General features: G+C 41.4%; 1 long non-coding RNA gene across 1 annotated transcript in view; it reads left to right on the forward strand.

Annotated features, from left to right (window-relative positions):
* Positions 1–19,742, forward strand: part of LOC311593420 — a 34,351-nt gene that overhangs the window by 807 nt on the left and 13,802 nt on the right. The window contains exon 2 of the long non-coding RNA XR_014777705.1: positions 3,550–3,662. This is a non-coding gene — a long non-coding RNA (uncharacterized lncRNA). The remainder of the gene's footprint in view (positions 1–3,549; positions 3,663–19,742) is intronic.

A 19,742-nucleotide genomic window follows, 5' to 3' on the forward strand; every position in this document is an offset into this window, starting at 1 on the left:
TGGGGACATGGATGACATCTATCACCAGCTGAGGAACAGCACAAGCCACAACATTTGTGGAAAGGCTGCTGGCCCAGGAATATATTGCTTTTTAACTACAGCTGTTTTGTTTTACAATCTAAATGAGCCAGGCCTCATGTCTGAATGTCTATGACCTGGGGCGGGGCATTCTTCATTCCTTCAGATCATTTCTACATTTCTCAAACAAAACTGTTAACTTTGTTTTCAGTTGAGAGCCTGTTTCTTTGAATCTAGAGATTTGCCATCCTGCCAGGAGCCCCAGTGAGCTATCTGGTGGTCTCATTGGGGTCCTTACTCTAACTTCAAAGATAATAGCTTCAAACCCATCAGCATCCTAGATAGGAGGACTGTAAATAAAAGCCCGTGCCCATGCCCACACTTTCAGCCATCTTATTTTCTTACAAGATCTTGTCTTTCTCTTAAGCCTGTACTTAAGCCTGTATTAAAATATTAGACTGTGAGATGATTTTATGAATTGAAATGTGTAGGCATGGACGTGAAACCCGAGGTATTGGGAGAAAGCTGAGACCTAGGCTGTCATCTGACCTACACAACACACACACACACACACACACACACACACACACACTACACATATATACACACGTGTGCATACATGTACACTAAATACATAGATGGATATGAAGAGACAGAGAGAAAGAGAATGAGAGAGAAAGAGCGAGAGAGAGAGAGAGAGAGAGAGAGAGAGAGAGAGAGAGAGAGAGAGGGAGGAAGGGAGGGAAGGATTTAAACTCCATTTCTGGTTTACACTGTCTAGTCCTGAAAGTTTTGTCTTCAAGTTCAATCCTGATTTGGCCAGGATTGAGGTCCCTAGGCTGCTGGGGAACACGTCTCCTGCCTTTATCTCTTCTGCCTATGACAATCTGCCTAGGACAACTTCAGCATTCCTCAGACACAATACAAAGCTGTCCAGTTCCTTGTGTTAAAATGTTCTAAAATGAAGACAGAAACACAAGAAAAGCCATGGGAATCAAGTGAGAGTTGAGAGTTGAAGCTCTGTCTTTTGTCTTTGTCTCTCAGCCTCTCTGTTTCCGTCTGTTTCTTTCTGTGTGTGTTTCTCTCTCTGTCTCTGTCTGTCTGTCTGTCTGTCTCTCTCTCTCTCTCTCTCTCTATATATATATATATATATATATATATATATATATATATGTGTGTGTGTGTGTGTGTGTGTGTGTGTGTGTGTGTGTGTGTGTGTGTGTATGTGTGTGTGTGTATGTGTCTGTGTGTGTGTGTGTATGTGTCCCTAACTTTCATGACAGAGGCCCCTCCCTTCCTTTTTTCTCTTTAAATTATAATTCATAGCTTCATGGATTTTTTCCCCCAAGATTTCTAAGAAATGTCAGAATGTCTTATTTCCTGGTTTGTCCTTGACATTAACCCTGCCTAGTTAGGTTGCCTAATTTTCATGTGAGAGATTTACAACAGAGTTTTAAAAGTTAGGACTGGATATGTAACTAAGTGATGAAGCACTTGCCTGCATACAAGAAGCCCAGGGCTACAGGGAAAGGAAAAGCTAGATATCTTACCCCAGGCCAGATATGATATAACATAGCAGAGCTAGCATCTGAACCCTGGTCCATCTAAACAAAGCCTAACTTCATTCCACACATAGCATTTCTTCAGAGAAGATCGTGGAAATACTAGTTATTTTCACATAGGGAAGTCACGGTAGGAAAATTAATTTCAAGATGATGTGCTGTAGACATTGACAAATGGAACAAGTCTGCATTTGAAGAGACCCACAAGGAATATGGACACAGAAATAGCCATGGGAATATCTGAGCCATAAGTGAAGAAGGTCAATTCTTCCATTTGGCCGCTTCATTTAATGAAAGAGACATATTTGTAGGATGATGCTGAGGACAGCCCAGGGCCATTGAATCCTGAGCTGACAAGTAGAGGTTTTATTCCATGGGTGGTGGGAGACATTTCAGACACTTGAGAAGAGCAATGTGTTTCAAGAAAAGGTGAATGAAGAAATGCTTTAGGCAATCAATTTTTGCTGAGAGAGGAAGGATTATTTTTCTCTTATCTCCTGATAGGTTAGCCAGTCCCATGTTGTCACCCCTAGACATATGACATAAGCAACAACAAATACTAAAGGACAGAGAGAGAGAGACAGAGACAGACAGAGAGAGAGAGAGACAGAGGCACATGCATGAATACTTTTGTACTATAATAATTAAAGAAGGAACCATGTGCCTGAGACTGAGTGGAAAGGGAAACTCAAGTACACACACTTCACATGGAGAGAAGGATTCCTTCCTTACCACAGTGCATGGAGAATGACAGTGCAGATTGTCTTGAGGCAGAGACCCTTGGAAAGGATGAAGAACACTCAAGAAGTCAGATGACCATCAAACATGGCCTGCGGGTTTATTTTGCCCAGTTTTCTCCTGATCACCTGTGCATTGTGGGAAAGTCCTAGTCAATATCTAATGACTTTTTAAAAAGATACTGTAGATTTTAACTGGGAAGCAATTAAAACGTTTGAGTTATACCATGGGCGATAGCACTATTCTGACTCAAAATGACTTTTTTGGAAACAAATATTATACTAGGGAGAGGGTAAAATAAGAGAAAATGAAATCCAGAGATGAAGCTATTCAAGTAACTTGATATATTTTAAGTAGAAATTTCATTTTAGGGGAAAAAGGAACAAACTTGCAGTATAAAACTTAAAGGCTATTTGATTATATGTTGAAAAGGACAAAGAGCCAGCCCAGTTGTTGTTTCTGGACTGGCTCAGCCACTGCCCTCAGCTGCCTAGTCTTTCTCTTGCCAGTAAAGACAAACTACGTACAAAACTGAAACCCACATACAAAGCAAATCCATACAATTTAGATAAAAGGTGATAACATGCTACAAAATCAACAAGATGAAAGAGCAAACTAAAAATTCAGACTAGATAAGATAGAATAGAAAAGATAATAAAGCAGGAAAGATTAAAGAAGTTTAAAGTACATAAGCCAACTGAAAGGGGATGCTGGGAAGATAGATCTAGGTTGATGGATTCAGTAGAAAGGGCACCCTTCCCAGAAGGACACAAAATACAGCCCTCAGGGTTAACCCTTGGAAGAGTCTGGCCTGTCAGCTTGGAGGATTAGATGCAAAACTTCATGTAAAATATTAACCCACAGAAATCATGGTGCTTCAAATGTGGCAAATATTTACCTTCATTATTTTTTCTAATAGCAAGGGCTTGCTTGAAGTTTGGAAAAATATCATACTTGGAATGTTTTAAAGTCACACAGGAAATCTCAAAATGGGAAACAAGACCTGGGATTGCAGCATAAACTCAGGGCAGATGAGAGGGGAGTGACACAATGCAGCTTTAAGAGAAAATTCCTAATACCAACAGCTGACCTTTCTAAAGAAAGTTTTGACAAAATGTCAGTTAAAGATAAAGGGCACAAAAGTAATAAGAGCTAACATTTATTGCATGCGACGAGTCAGGCATGGTTCTAAGCCTTTTACATTCATTAGCTTATTGATTTCTTTTAACAGTGTTTGAGGAACGGACTGCTGAACGTCAGTCTGCCCATGGAAAATGCAGCGCCCTCTTCAAAGGTCATGTAGCTACTTTGTGGAGAAGCCAACATCCAAGCACATGCATGGAGGTGATTCTCTTCCTAAATCAAAGACAATTCTCTTCCCCTGTTGAAGAAACCTTATGTTGACTCCTTCCCTGAGGAGCACGTTGGGTGGATAGTCTTTTTTTCCAACCCATCTTTCCTCGGGATTTGTGACCTCACACTTGTGTTTCTATGAGCTCTGATGCTGTGCCGCTTGCTTTCTCTGTTTTTATCTTCCTGGGCTGCACAGGTGAGAACAGCTAGGCCAAAAGCTGTAGAGCAGTGGTTCTCAACCTTCCTAATGCTGTGACCCTTTAGTACAGTCCCTCATGTTGTGGTGACCCCCACCCATAAAACTACTTCTGTTGCTAATTCATAACTGTAATTTTGCTACTGTTATGAATTGCAATGCAAATATCTGATTTCCCAGTGGTCTCAGAAGAGTTCTGTAAAAGGGTTGTTAAATCCCCAAAGGAGTTCTGACCACAGGTTGAGAACCACTGCTCTAGAGAAATAAAGACTAAGACCAGATTACAATCTACACAGCAGGTAGACAAGGCAAGGCATATCCTTAACCTAGCACTTAAGATACTAAAGCAAGAAGAGAACTTTAGAGAAGCCTGGATACACAGTGAGAATCTACCTAAAGTACACAAAAGTCTCTGTCTCTGTCCCCATGTTTCTCCATCTCTTCTCCCTCTCCTTCTCCTTTTCCCTTTTTATATCCACAAGGTTATCATCTTTATTTCATCTTTATTGGATTGAAGTTTACATTTACTTTTGAAATGATTTGGAAGAGATATATACTTGCATTCATGTATACAAACATATATGAAACATTTTACACTAAAAGATTATTCTGAAATAAGTTTTTTTTTCTCAAAAAAAAAAATCCTGACTGATTAGTTACAGACTTCAATGATAGTATACTCTCATTTTATTTGCCATTTCTAAGAATTCAGTGTTGGTGTTATTTTTGTTGACTATTCCAATGGGGCTACTTAAACCTCTACCTTCCTTCCACCAACCTCCAACAACAGATAAGATAGAAGGTTAGTGGGGAGAAGGGACAGAGTCCTTCTTAGCAATGTCCTGCTGTTTAGGTCATCAAGTTCTTTGGAGCAATACCAATATCAGTCATCAGAATATCTAGCAGTGCACCAAACCAACAACAGCAAACACAGCAGCCGCACAAACAAGCAGCTTTCTTCCTCCTCTGACCATCTCCTCGAAGTCTCCTTCAAAGCGTCCTTTTTCTCTGGTCTCTGGTATCTATACCCTCTCAGAGATCTCAGAAGTAAACTAACTGCAGCTAGCAAAGATGACACCCCTCCCCAAGCTGCATGAGGCAGTTATTAGCTATGGACAAACTGAAAACAGCTCCATATCCCACACTTGGGATTTTGAAAAACACATTTATATAATGGAATTTTTCAAAACAAAACAAAACTTCCACTACATGTCCCCCTTTTTGTTTAAAAATAGCTTTTTTTTCTGTAACATTAACAAACTATATACAATAACAATAATTACAATAATTATCAGGTAAGAATTACATTTACAATGTCCAGCCTATTTATATTTGGAAATCTTGGAAAAGTATTGCACTATCTATTCTATCAATGGTAAGCTCAAAAATCTGTACCTAAATCACTTTCTTATCATAACTTACAATTAGCAAACTAAAACCACCATTTTAGACCTAACACATTGTCTTAATTCCTAAACAACTAATCTTAATTGTAGTAGGACTATGACTATCTAGCTTTCAATCCCATCAGAGACTGGAGAAGGAAATAATGTTACATAAGTATGTAGGAAGTGTAGAGCAATCGGCTCGAAGAACTGTAGACATGACTGAGACAGCTGACTGCCTGGACCACTACCAGCAGCCCTTCTGTGTCACTGGGACATCCAGTCTTCCACCTACCATCCCAGAATATCTGACAGACTTTTCTGTGAAGCAAGACTTTTGAAGGACTGGCCTGTGTAGTCTCTGCAAAGTTGGACAGTCAATTTCCAAGTGTCCTGACTGTCAACAGTTTGGACAGTCAGCTGTGAGCAGTTGAAATAAGGACAGGTTTTTATTTATTTATTTATTTATTTATTTATTTATTTATTTATTTATTTATTTTTGTCCAGTGGCTATCTTGCTACATTTGTTTCTTTGATGCTCATTATTATCTTTTAAGTAGATTAGGGGTGCTGCCAGGAGAGAATGTATCTCTCTCTGTCAGAAAAGCCTTTTATTATTAAAACAACTTTGAATGTCATATTGTGTAGATCTCTGAAGTACTTGAAGACCACCTATCTATCTCAGTATATTTAAACAGACAAGCATTGCACGTAAGTTTATTTATAGGTGACTAACTACTAACTTGAATCTCCAATCATCCTGAACAGTTTGCAACAGCTAGCTTTCGTGAGAGTAGAAATTCACATTTCTAAATGAGTTGTATATGCACAATACATTAATCAGAAATTGAACAAAATAATCTTATATTCCTATCAATATACAATAAATGAGTTGTACATGTACAATACATTAAGCAAGAGTTGAACAAAATAATCTTAAATTTCTATCAATATGCAACAACCCATACCAGTGTAAAATGTTTGAGACTGGTAGATTCAATAATCTATGTTTCATCCTAATGTCCTTTATGGCATAGTTGGCAGGATATCTAGCAGTCCAATAAACCAGCAACAGCAATCACTCTGACCATCTCCTTCAAGACTCCTTCATAGTGTCCTTACTCTCTCTGAGCTCTGATATTTATACCCTCTCAGAATCTCAGCATTAAACTAACTGTAGCTGGCAAAGACCACGCCCCTCTCTGAGCCATAAGAGGCAATTATCAGCTGCGGACAAACTAAAATCAATCCTATATCCCACACTTGGGATTCAAACAAAAACATATTGACATAACATAACTGAATTTTTATTGAAACCAAATTTTCCACTACAGTTCTACCCATCTAGATCCCTAACACGCTGAATATACCCAATCTCAGCTAATAATTTAGCCTGGTTGCTTTTCAGCCATTTCCACCATCTCCTGCCACTCATTACATAGGCATAAAACTATAAAGTAGTATCATTTAGATCAAACCCAAGGGAGGAAATGCCCTCATGGTTGAGAAGGACACCTTTGAAAATGTAAGAAAAAAAAAAAAACAGATGAGCAGTAAATTCACCAATTGGTGTGGAATAAAATGGTCACTACTTCACACAGAGAGCCTTCAGCACAAAAATAGCAACAGAATATTGTAATCACCTTCCAAGGTCTCGGATTTATGAAACAGGGCTCCAGGGGTCCTGCACAACTGGAATCCCAAAGTTGCAATGCTGCACTGCCTAATCAATTTATCGGGTGACCCTTCCCCATCAGTCAATGGAAGCCAGCAGTCATTTAAATTTCCCTGTGAAAGAACAGCTTTTAAGGAACCCCCTTAATCAAATGTAATTAGTCTAAAGCGTGATGGAGGATCCATTTAGCCATTTATGGGCATTAATGCATGATAACCTTAATTAGGGCTGGCCCTGGGTCATCTTATTTACTGAATCAAGTTCTATTTAACCCAAGAAACTTCTTGTACATACCTATCTGATCCTGGCCCATTGCAATGACCAAGAGGAATCTTTCTACATTCTTCCCTACAGCTATAGAGAGGAAAACACAATGCTCTGACATTTTCTTCCCGGTTCCTTATTTCTGCTAACAATACACTTGTAAGCTAGAGAAGCACACACAAGAATCACATGGCTCAGCTAGCATTAATATTCTGAAAATTGGTCTTCTAGTCATTTTTTTTTTCCTTTGAGGTAGATAGGTAATATATTTAGATTTTCTTTTCCAGGTTGGTTTAACTTTTGAGGCTTCTCCTACTTAAGGAAATTTACGAGGCCTCCTGGAGAATTCAGATTTCTATAGCTAACAAACTCTACTAGTATTGACATACAAAGCAGGCAACTAAAATGAAAGCAAAGGGACCTAAAAGATGTCGGAGTAGTTTGTGATGAGATAAGAGACTAGGCTGAGAGAAGAAAACTAGATGTTTTCTCACCTAGGAGACGGGACAAGTTGTGAGTAGGGTGAGGTGGTCAGAGGATGGCCATACTAAAAGAGACACATTCGGAGCATTTGTGTCAGGATGGAAAACCAGATCCTCTTCTTCCACCTCATGCTGCAATCCTGCCATGTTTAACCAAGGTCTGCAGAGCACAGTTCCAGCAAGCCATCACAGTTTTCATCTGTGCTGAGGAAAGGCCAGCCATATTTCTTTCTGGGAATGAGCCTTCCAATGGTGGTAGAAAGCAAACTAGGTAGCCAACATCCTCTCCCCCCCCCTCCAAAAAAAAATTAAAAAACAGGGAAGTCTGCATTATCCACCCCTAGACCAAGCTAATAATTTGATTTTCATATCTTCCCAATGATGTCATTTTGTTACTGTGACAAGATTTTTAATTTCCATTGAGCTTAGAAAAACAAGCCCTAAGGAAATGCTTTATATCTGAAGTATTTTGAAATATATGTATATTCCTCACTTAAGCTTGAGATGACGGGATTAACATAAGAAAGATGATTCAGAGCTTTATAGCTTTTTGTCACCATGATCATATTGTACCCAAGCATTTTATTCTGAGAGCTACAAAGAAATTATTTTGAATGTGTTTCATATAGTAGCAAGCGTCAGGTTGACAGGCACACATTCAAAAATATGTATAGAATGCATATGGAGAGAGTTAATGGCATCATTTTTTCCACCTCAGACCCTCTGGGGAATAGACAGTATGGTTTTTCCAGCTCAGGCAAATTGGTGCCCCACGTGAGAGAAGTGCTCCCTTCACCCTGCCTGCAGACCTATCCATCAGCTGCAACAGATCTCCCTGAGGATGCCCAAAGAAGTTCAGGGAGCTACCTTGCTGCCTCTCTGCTGCTCTGCAGAAGACCTGGCTAGCCATGGGTCACCATGGAACCATAGGAGAGCTTCCCTCTAGAGAAAGGAGCAAACTTCCTTCCAGCCTGAAATCCAGAGAGTCTGAATTTCTGTGTTTCTAATGTGCACATGTGCACAATGCTATTTCTGCTTTATCAGTAATGAATTAATAGCACCAGGCATATAAACCTCCTTTGTAACGTACAGAGCATTTGTGACTGAATTCGGGAGACCTGGTTTCTAGTGTAAATATTACGGTACCTACCTCTTAAATCCATGGTCACCATTCTTGATTTCCTCCTTTCTCATATTATTTTATAATCTTGGTACATGGTAACTGTGCTACGAGTTTTAATTGACTAAATAATAAATGAAACTGTGGCTCTGGGCATGCTACTACTGTCTTTTGAGATTTAATCACTCATGTAGGTAAACAAGAGTGGACTAGATCATTTCTAAGCTGTTTTTCAAGATCCAGAAAGCCCAATAGCTATAGATATACCAGCATTTGCATATGAGGAGGTGTGCAAGAGATCGTAGGTACCCACGGAAGCCATAAAAGGAACCTGGATGCCCTGGAGATGGAGTGAAAGGGGGTGCGAGCTGCCTGAAGTGGGTGCTGGGAACTGAAGTAAAACTAAACTCGGGTTCTCTGGAAGAGCATTACTTGTTTGTTTGTTTGTTTTTTTACCACTGAGCCATTGCCCGAGCCCCAAATTACACTCTTTTAGTCAGTGAGAAAGCATATTTTATAATTTGCTAATGAACATTATAGTTCAAAATTTATGATAGGCTAAATAATGGCTACTGAACAGTGCCTGGGTCCTTATCTTTGGACTCTGGCAATGTTGTCTCATATGGAAAAAGTGCTTTTTCCAAATGTGACTGAACTAAGCTTTTGAAATAGGGACAGTGTTCAGTATGTAGTTTGCTTCATGTATGAACACAGATATTCTTACAGGCAAAAGGATGTTTGGCACTGCATGTCTGAAGACAGATCCTAAACCACTGACCTCAAGATTGTGGGAATGGGCCAGGAGCCATGAAAGGCATCGAGGGTAGCACCAGGCCTACCAAAGCTAAAGAGAAAAGGAACAGGTTTCTCCCACAACATTCCATAAAGATGGCCTGCTGATGCTATCACTGTAGTCCAGTGAAGTTGATTTTGTACATCCAAAACTATAGGAAAATAAAATTATGCTGCTGTAAGCTATTGAGTTAGTAAATTATTTTTAAACACTGATTAAAAAAAAAAACTAATGGAGGCACAAACTGTTTTGTAATGTGGGTACTAATGGGTTCTAAGAATATAATGTATTCAGTAAGTGTATTAGTTGTGTTCCTCATTACTGTGACAAAAATAACTTTACAAGATGGGAGGGTTTACTTGAGCCTACAGTCTGAGGGGACATAGTCATGGTGGCATGGAAAGCACAGAGGCAGGGTCAGGAGGCCAATCAGTCACATCGCTTCCATAGGCAGGAGGCAAGGGGCAAGCAGGAAATAGTGCTGGGCTATAAGACCCCAAAGCCCACTCCCAAGGCATTTATCTCTTCCAGTAAGGTTCCACCTCCTAAAGGTTCCGCAGCCTTCCCAAAATATCACCTTCAGCTGAGGAGCAAATAGACCCAAACACCAAACACGTGAGCCTATGAGGGCCATTCTTTTCTTTCTTTCTTCTTCTTCTTCTTCTTCTTCTTCTTCTTCTTCTTCTTCTTCTTCTTCTTCTTCTTCTTTTTAAGGGAAAGAGAGAGAGGATGTGAAGGTGGATGGGTTAGGATCTGGGAGAAAGGGTTGAAAGAGGGGGAAAGCTTTATCAGAACACATTTTTTTTCAAATACAGAAAAGAAAAAGAAGAATAAATAGAAACAAATAACATACTTTTGGGAGAAATGAGTCAGAGCACAAAAGTGACAACTTTTCAAAGAGTTTTGGTTTTTTGTTTGTTTGTTTGTTTGTTTGTTTGGAAAAATGTCAATTTTCATCCACATGCTCTTTCAAATTGAAATAGGACACAGCTTTCTCTACTTATGGGTCTCTGAGAAAAAGACATTGATCCGTTGATTTTTGTACGTAACTATGAGAAATTAAATAGGATAAACAAAAAAGAACCCCACAAATATACATATTAGCAACATAGTCACTTAATGTCACTCAAACACATCTCTTTGCCTTCACTTCGTTGTTCCAAAGTGTCCTTATTAATCTTCTGTAACCTCAGTGGCATCAGATCCTATCTGGACTGGATGCTAGCCTAGAATTTTTCAAACTTTAATATGCATGGTATGCATATGAATCACCTGGGGATCTTGTTAAAATGCAAATTCTGATTCTGTAGGTCTGAGGCAGGACCCAAGATTCAGCACTGTAATAAGTTCCCCAGTGAGGTGGAGGCTTAAGTCTGCACCCACACCAGAAGCAGCAAGATGCCAGAGAACATTCTGGAAGTGCTAGTCTAAAGCAGCATCAAATCAGCACTGCCAACAACAAAGCGGTGTGGAATTCTCAAACTTTTGCCAACTTACCTTGAGGTCTTTCTGCCTCCAGGTGTGCCGCTACCAGCTGTAGTAAACGTTTGTGGTCCTGTGCTTATTTGCAAAGGACTTCCTGTGTGTTTCAACCCACACAGCATCCTGTGTCCGCCTTGGCCTTCTAGGACCTGGTCGTAGAGGTGAGGGCACCAGCTTTCCTAGACTGCTTCTGTCAGTGATGTCAGCAGCTCCCAGAACTCTCCTGCCTCTCACCTGGTTCCTTTTGTATCCTGCTCACATGCTTCTCTAGGTTGCAAGAACTTGCTCAGCTTTAAGATAAAGTTTTTGTTCTTGATTTGGGTTTGAATCTAGACAAAAGTCTCTCCGTAGTATGGGTCTCGGGAGCAGTTATAAGACCCACCCAGTTTTACCCCACAAACTGGCTTGCTGTTGGAGGTTTCCATCAGCATCTCAGAACATATGTCCATTGCTCCTGTTTAAAACCGAACCTCCTTGTCCAAACTCCTACTGCTCTTATTTTCTCGTTTGAGTTAAAGACTCTGATTTCAGCTATCTCTGAAACAAAGACAACTGATACTTCCTTTGCTCCCCATTAAAGGTTCAAACATTTCCTCCTTCAGCATCGGCCAAGGATTCTCCAGCTAGGTCGGATTTCTCTGGCCAGCAGAGAAAAGCTCTCTGCTGCCCTCTCATGGCATCTGTCAGTACAGCGTTCACATGTGCGCTTGGCTGATCCTGATGGTCCCTAGGGATGGAACACCTTTGGGAAGCTAGATCAAACCAGCACAGTCAACCGGACATCTACCTCCCTTTTACCGTTTTCTTTCATATACAGAAGGCGAACAGCACTAACGGAATTTTGCTTCTAACACTGAAAATCACAAAAGCGCCAAGGAGGGGAAACTCTGGGGCATGTTTTAAGGATGAAAGAGAAACCCATTTGGCTAACCGGTGCCTGCAGCCTAGCCGGAAGAATTGCGAGAGATCCGGTTCCCTTGGCTCCACTCTAGTTCAGCCGAATATAAATGTCGGAGGGTGGTCCTAATGGCTTGTATTGCAGCAGCATTCCCGGTGATTCCAACAAATCTGAAGAGTGCCTTTGTCAGACTGTAAAGCATAAGCAAGCTGTGAGCTAAAAGCTGGTCATATTGTAGACAATATTAAACGATACATTGCAATTTGTTTTTAAAAAATCTTCTAACCAGTTTTCAAGAAACATCCCCAGAAAAGCCCAGAACAAAACAGAGATCCCGCCTTGTGTCTAGTGCTTGTTGGTCTGTTCTTCAGCCTCAGGCAACCCTCCTCCCCTGCACTGGTGCGCAGAGGACAATGGCTGTGTCTAGGTGCAGCCCCGCCACCCTGTCCACCCGAGGGAGAAATCTCCCTTCCCTTCATGTTCTGCAAGTCTCACCCTCCTCTGCTCCTCAGTTGGCGGCTTCTATGGAGCTGACCCAGGTGTTGGAAGTTTTGGGTGGGTGAGACAAGCCGAGTCAAGTAACAGCTGCGTTTCTCAATTGGCCTGCCCATACAACAGTGCTCTCCAATAGGCTTGTCCTACTAATGCTGGATCTGCTGTGTTCAGATCCCATGAAAAGGCATGTCTCTCTCCTCAACTCCGACCTGTTTCATCCTATTCAGCGTTAGCACTCCCTCCTAACTTTGCTTGGTTCCTTCTCTTGTGTACCACTAGGTCGTCCCACACAGCGAATCATCGTTTTCTTTGCTTCAACACATTAGGTTAAATTATCCACCTCGCTGATCTAGGTTGTCTCTCATCTTTCTTCCGTTTCTCTGAGCGCCAGAAAAGGCTATGGATAATACTTCCCGCGCTTGTGCACAGTGGGTGTTCACTAAATATTTGCCAAGTGTATTTCCTCTAACTAGCAACAGTCCAATCCTTGGAAATAATATCCAAGCCCTGCTCGATATCCCGTGATTGCTCTCCTGACTCCACCACTGCTCCATCACAGATGCTGGCCCAGCATCCCTCCCTCCAGACCCCTCCGTGCTTCTTGTTTCTTGTAGCACACAAGATCCCTTCAATTCTCTGTGTGACTTCACACTACCTTTCCTCCCCTCTTGTGTTTTCTCTCCTCTGCTGGAAGAGTTCTAGCAACTTCAAATTCGTATTTTTTTTAAATTAGGCATTGCATCATATTTTAACTCTGTTATTCCGACTTCCTCTTGCCTTGAAGCTACCAAGGACTATATGAGCAGCTGTGTGCATATGAATAAGAAAGTATTTTTTAATCTCTTAAAAAGTTTATATAAAGCAATGCCATTTTTTTCTTTTTCACATGAAAAGGTTGTTTGTTATTTTAAAGGTGAAAACAAAGGCTCTCCTCAGGCAAAACCTACCTTATTCTAGACCCCTTCCAGGAACACACATCAGTTAAAGTCATGTAGAGCATTGCCCAGGATGTCCTTACCAAAGCAAGTGGAATACAGCACTCTATCTTGCTCATTCCTACTCTGCATGGCTTTACCCCAAGTCTTGCCTGCTGTGACCTCTTCCACTCACACATGGGATGGTCCTGCTGGGCAGGAATAAATCTCATTCTGGCAACTGTTTACGGAACAGCCATTGTGCTCAAGGGTGTAAAGTATTATGTACAGCCTTTCCCAGACCACACAGAAACAGAAGAAAGATGAGCGACAGCCTAGGTCAGCAAGGTGGGGAACTTAAAAAGAAAACTATGGAGTTGTGAGTGGAACCTACTGGTACACAAGACAAGGGACCAAGTAGAGAAAATGCTGCTTAGCTGCTGCTGCTACTGCTGCAGAAGAAGAAGAAGAAAGAAGAAGAAGAAGAAGAAGAAGAAGAAGAAGAAGAAGAAGAAGAAGAAGAAGAAAAGAGAGGAGGAGAAGGAGGAGGAGGAGGTTGAGATTGATCAGAGTTGAGAGAGACATGAGCTTTCATGGAATCTAGACATAGGAGATTCAGCATTAGCAGGACAAACCAGTTGGAGAACCCAGGTGCCATGGCTCCTCTGCCATCTAACTAAACATAGTTCTCAAATCCCGTCCCTGCCTCTGGACTGTCCTCTGACTGACTCAGCAACCAGGGAGCTGTTGAAAGCCACCTCACCTTCCTTCTCTAAACTATGCTATTCTACTCCAATTCTAATAGTGCTGATGAACACGGGATGAGCAGGAGAATGATGTGGCAGGAAATACGACTCATCTCTACTGTTCAGATGAATTGAAAGTACAGCATACCACCAAACAGAAACAGGAAGGTGAGGTAGACCTAGCTATGTGAACAGGTGATGGAAGGGAAACTGTGTTCTAAGTATTTGTCACCACCATCTCTCTCAGCAAGCCTATGAGGTACTAGTGGCATTTCCCACGGCAAGTTATTTAGCTATTTCCGTTCCACTGTTCATAGTCAGTAAATGTGACTAATATTGCTTCCACGCTATTTTTGCTAACGGTTCTACTAGGGACTTTGCAAAAACATCTACACATATTTTCTTTCTTGATTCCCCTCCTAATATTCACAGAAGATAAAATGTATTGTAATCCCGTTCTACAGATGAAAAAGCTGACTACGGAGCCACATTAAAAAATATCTCCGTGTGCTGTGTTGATGGAGACAGTAACAAACTGAAGCTAAGTACTTAGAGAAAGAATGTATAGCTAGAAGCCTGGAGGGGGCTGACAGGCTGACGTAACAATTAGGTACTGAGGGACAAACAGCTTCAGAGAAGAAGACCTTGGGGGCGGGGCCAAGTAAGTAGGGGAAGAATTAGTGTGGAACATCACACTGAAATTTTATTCTGCAGTTACTAGATGTTCCCAGAAACTCGCCCTTTCTGATCTTTGTAAAATGAAGATTAAAAATAAAAGCTACATCATAGATAAAATGCTTAGTAGAGTGCCCAGCAGACAGTAAGTGCTACTTATGGCTATTGGCTTCATCGTTCATTTGAGAATCCACATGCTTTCTTCCAGTAGATAAGAGATTATCCAAAGTCACAGGCCCTAAATGTCACTTAACATGAAAATGCAACTGAATATGATATTTTTAAGGGAATAAAGGAAATGGCAGTTGGATAGATGCACAATTTGAAGTTCTTTTTTAAAATTTTAATTTATTATAATTTAATCGGATTACATCTAGATTGCTGTCCTCTCAATTGTATGTTTTCTTGTTCCCTCCTCCCTCCCTCTTTTGCCCTATTCCCCTCCCCTAGACCTCTGACAGAAGGGGACCTCTTCCCCCACCATATGACTACAGCATATCAGGTCTCATCTGGATAGCCTGCTTCCCCTTCCTCCGTGTGCTGCCCTGCATCCCCACCAAGGGGAAGTGATCAAATCATGGGCACCAGAGTTCATGTCAAAGGGAGTCCCTCTGTCCCCACAACCTTGGAGAATGAGCTGTCCATTAGCTGGATCTGAACAGGGGGTCTAAGCTTACTGCATGCATTATCTTTGGTTGGGGCAACAGTTTGTGCACGGCCCCCTGGGTCCAGATTTATCAGCTTTGATGGTCTCCTTGTGGGACTCCTGGACCCCTTGGGTTCTTCCAGACCCCCATTCTTTTTTTTTTTTTTGTAACAGGGTCTTTCTGTGTAGTCTTGGCTGTCCTGAACTCACTTTGTAGACCAGGCTGGCCTTGAACTCACAGAGATCCACCTGCCTCTGCCTCCCAAGTGCTGGGAGTAAAAGCGTGTGCCAGCACTACTGGGCATTCTTCCATGCCACTCTCAGAACTCCACCTGGAGCCCAGGAGCTAGTACCAGCATCTGTCCTGATCCCACACTGGGTGGAGTCTCTCAGAGGACATCTACATTGGGCTAATATCCACTTATAAGTGAGTATATACCATGTGTGTCTTTCTGGGTCTTGGTTATCTCACTCAAAATGACTGTTTCTAGTTCCATCCATTTGCCTGCAAATATCGAGATTTCTTTGTTTTTAGCTGAGTACATTGTGTAAATGTACCACAGCTTCCTTATCCCTTCTTTGGTTGAGAGACATTTAGGTTGTTTCCAAATTCTGGCTATTAGAATAACAAGTGTGGTAAAGGATAGTGCCAGGTGGCCACAAGGACGGAGTCCAAGAAGAAAGTGGGGAAACTGCAGCAGTTTTCTCATTTCCCCCTTACTACACACCACACACACACACACACACACACACACACACACACACACACACACCACTGTGTATGGGTCTTCTTACATGGCTGAGCCCACTGACTGACAGCCTTTTCCTTCAAACTTCTTCACATCTTAGAAAGTGTTCAGACCTTCACCCTGACCTTGCATCCCTGATAAAGGTCCTCAAACAACAAAATAGCAGCAAGCAAAGCCACCTGAGGGGCAGGCAGGAAAGCCAACGGCCAGCCCATAGCTTCAGCAGTACACGGCATAGGGAAGGGCACAGTAGAACCAACTCCTAAGGCAAAGTCAAGACGAATCTCTGACAGGTTAAGGCTGTCTAGCTGCCTACTTTCCACTTCAGGACTCCATGAACCATTAACTTTGGCAGTGTGTTTTTCTCCCTCACTAGCTAGCTTTCTGCAGTATTTTTCCATAAACTCCTTGAATAGGAAAAAAAAAAAGCAATGCACTTATTTCATATATGTGCAGAAGAGGGAGGCTATGTTAGCAGTAAGCTTTATCTACTTTGCAGTCTCTTCCTTAAAGGAATTCGTGAGCAAAGATCTAGGGACACAGTTCAGCAGGCAGTGGAAAGCCTGGGTGGCTGTCCACCTTCCCAGTGTGTCTACAAGGCAGAGTGGGGCATGTCTTAACATGAAGTGGGAAGGGTCAGCTGACCATCCTCAGCCAGTAGCTTAAGCTATATACCAGAAAGCATTCTTCTATTTTTCTTGTGTAGATTATGTTTAGTTCCCGGACGATTCGTGGGGAGTTTCACTATTAACAGATGTGGCCTTATTGGAGCAAGTGTGGCCTTGTTAAAGGAAGAGTGTCACTGGGCCTGGCTTGAGCACTTGAGAGCTCAAAGTCCATCCCCAGTAACATACTTTCTCCAGCAGGGCCACACCTCCTAATAGTGCCATTCCCTATGAGCTTGTGGGGACTGTTTTCATTCAGTCCAGCACAAACAGGCCATGAAGTCTTGAGTAAGCAGTTCCTTATTCTAGGTGCCTGTGGAGTTGAGGCTGGACCAGGAAATGTGGAGCATACATTTCTCACAACTCTGGGGCCACTTCCTCACAAAATGCTTACTATGACTACTTACACGCACTTCTTACATTTTGGCTGTGGTGTGTGTGTGTGTGTGTGTGTGTGTGTGTGTGTGTGTGTGTGTGTGTGTGTTGTGTGTCTTGGTGGTGATGGTGGTGGTGATGATGGTGTTTCCTGGTTTCCTCGCCTGGATAACCTGTAGTTATTAGACAGGAAGACTTCCTCCTTCATGCAACTATGTGATATCATTAGGAGACACTTCAGATTTAGACTTTTCCCCAGATCTCACAGTTTTTAAAAGACCTAGCCAATGGTCAGAACATTCTCCACAGTAGAGTAGAGAGTGGGATATGACTTTCTCACATACTCTGGTGCTTCACCTTTGACCATGTCCCCTGGAGGGGGAGACCTGGTGGCACTCAGAGGAAGGACAGCAGGTTACCAAGAAGAGACTTGATACCCTATGAGCATATATACAGGGGGAGGTAATCCCCCTCAGGAACAGTTATAGGGGAGGGGAATAAGGGGAAAATGGGAGGGGGGAAGAATGGGAGGATACAAGGAATGGGATAACCATTGAGATGTAACAAGAATAAATTAATTTTTAAAAAAGGAAAAAAAAAGAAAATATTGTAAGCAATAAAAGGATAGTGTACAAAGAACATTCTACTAGCAAACATAACAAAATAATAAAAATGTAAAGTGAAACTTGAGCTAGTACTGTATAACTATTAAGTATTAAATAGTCACGATAAAAATGGAAAAAAAAGGTTTGATTTTTCTGGACACTCTAAGTAAAATCATTTTCCCTCCTTCTAGTTCTTTTTATTTATAGGTGCTTTGACTGGTCTGTAATGTTTAAAGACTTATTTTATTGTTTCTATTTTTTTATTGTATATGTATGTTTTGGGGGCAGTGTGCACATGAGTGAGATGTGTGAAGAATCCAGATGAATGCCTTAGATCCCCCCGGAGATGGAGTTAAAGGCAGTTGTGGGTTGCTGATGTGGCTGCTGGGAATTGAACTCTTTTTCCTCTGGAAGAATAGCAAATGCTTTAATCCATGAGTCATCCATCCAGCCTCCAGGTTTTGTTGTTTTGTTATTACACTGGACTAAACGTGTAATTCAGGAAGTGGAATGTATTAAATATAAAAAAAATAAGTTCTTACTGACCTGTAAAAGGAGAATTCCCAGTAAGACAGTCACCTCTCTTCACAGAGTCCCAGAGAGCCTTATTTCCAAGGATAACCATGACTGAGTCCTATCTTGGACCTTCTATAAAGAACTCTGATAGACTAAGTGGCTTAGGAGGAAGAGTAATTCACTTCCCACATTTGTGGGGTCAGCCGTTCATGGGCAAGGAATTGGCAGAAGCGCATGTCTGATGAAGGCCACTTGCCTAATTTATAAAGTGGAGCCGGAAGGAACTAGTTTGCTCCCTGAGGCCCCTTTTACAGATGTTCATTGTACATACAGGACTCTATTCTTGTGTTTGATGATTTCCAAAAGGCCTTGGCCATAGATACCATGTTTGGAGAATAACAATTTAAACAGAGTTGGATAGTCTTACAAATTCAGATGGCGCCAGACTAGAGCTAGGATTAAATATAAAAATAGCACACAAGTATGGGAGCCTCTTGGGACAATCTGCCTGGGTGGGTTAGAGATCGCAAGCCCTTTGTAGCGCAACCCTGAGGTAGAAAGACGAGTTGGGAGGCACAAATAAAAGGTCAACTCAAACATTTTCAAACATACTTCTTATGTGGTAGATTTATTTGAATTCAACCATTTCAATGTCTAAATGTTACAATGCCAGACTTTTACAAATAAAAATGTTAAATATTAGATTGTTAAAGAGTAGTTACTTTCATCCCTTCGGTGCCTAGGCTGATTCCACAGCCTGGCAATTTAAAATTGTGTCAGGTTGATACTCTATGAGCATATACAGAGGGAGGAGGTCCCCCTCAGTCACAGCCATAGGGGAGGGGAGTAAGGGGAAAATGGGAGGGAGGGAGGAATGGGAGGATACAAGAGATGGGATAACAATTGAAATGTAATATGAATAAATTAATAAATTATATTTAAAAAATAAAATTGTGTCAGGATAAACATGAGTATGCAGCTATGTAATTAGTGACCTCTTCTGGCTATCTACCCAAGGGTTGGTTCATATGGGAGTTCTATTTTTAGTTTTGTAAGAAACATCTACACTGGTTTCTATCACATCTGGACTAATTTACATTCCTATGAGCAGTGAATAAGCATTCTTCCATTCCCCCAAAAGGTCATTGTCACAATGGTATTTTTGTTTGCTCATTTGCTTTCAAAGATATGATTGCCCTACGTAGACCACACTATACTCAACCCTGTAGCAACCTTCCTCCCAAACTTCAGTCTCCTAAGTTGTGACTTTTGTTTTTGCTTCTTCCCTCTATTTTCCTTTTGAGATTGCTGTGAGCAAGATTGTTTTTCTAACGTCTGTTTTGGTGAGTTCATTACTGGTGTGTAGAAAAACCACTGGTTTTTGAATGTG

Source organism: Acomys minous, assembly GCF_964271855.1.
Source record: "Acomys minous genome assembly, chromosome: 3".
In the NCBI taxonomy this organism is placed as follows: Eukaryota; Metazoa; Chordata; class Mammalia; order Rodentia; family Muridae; genus Acomys; species Acomys minous.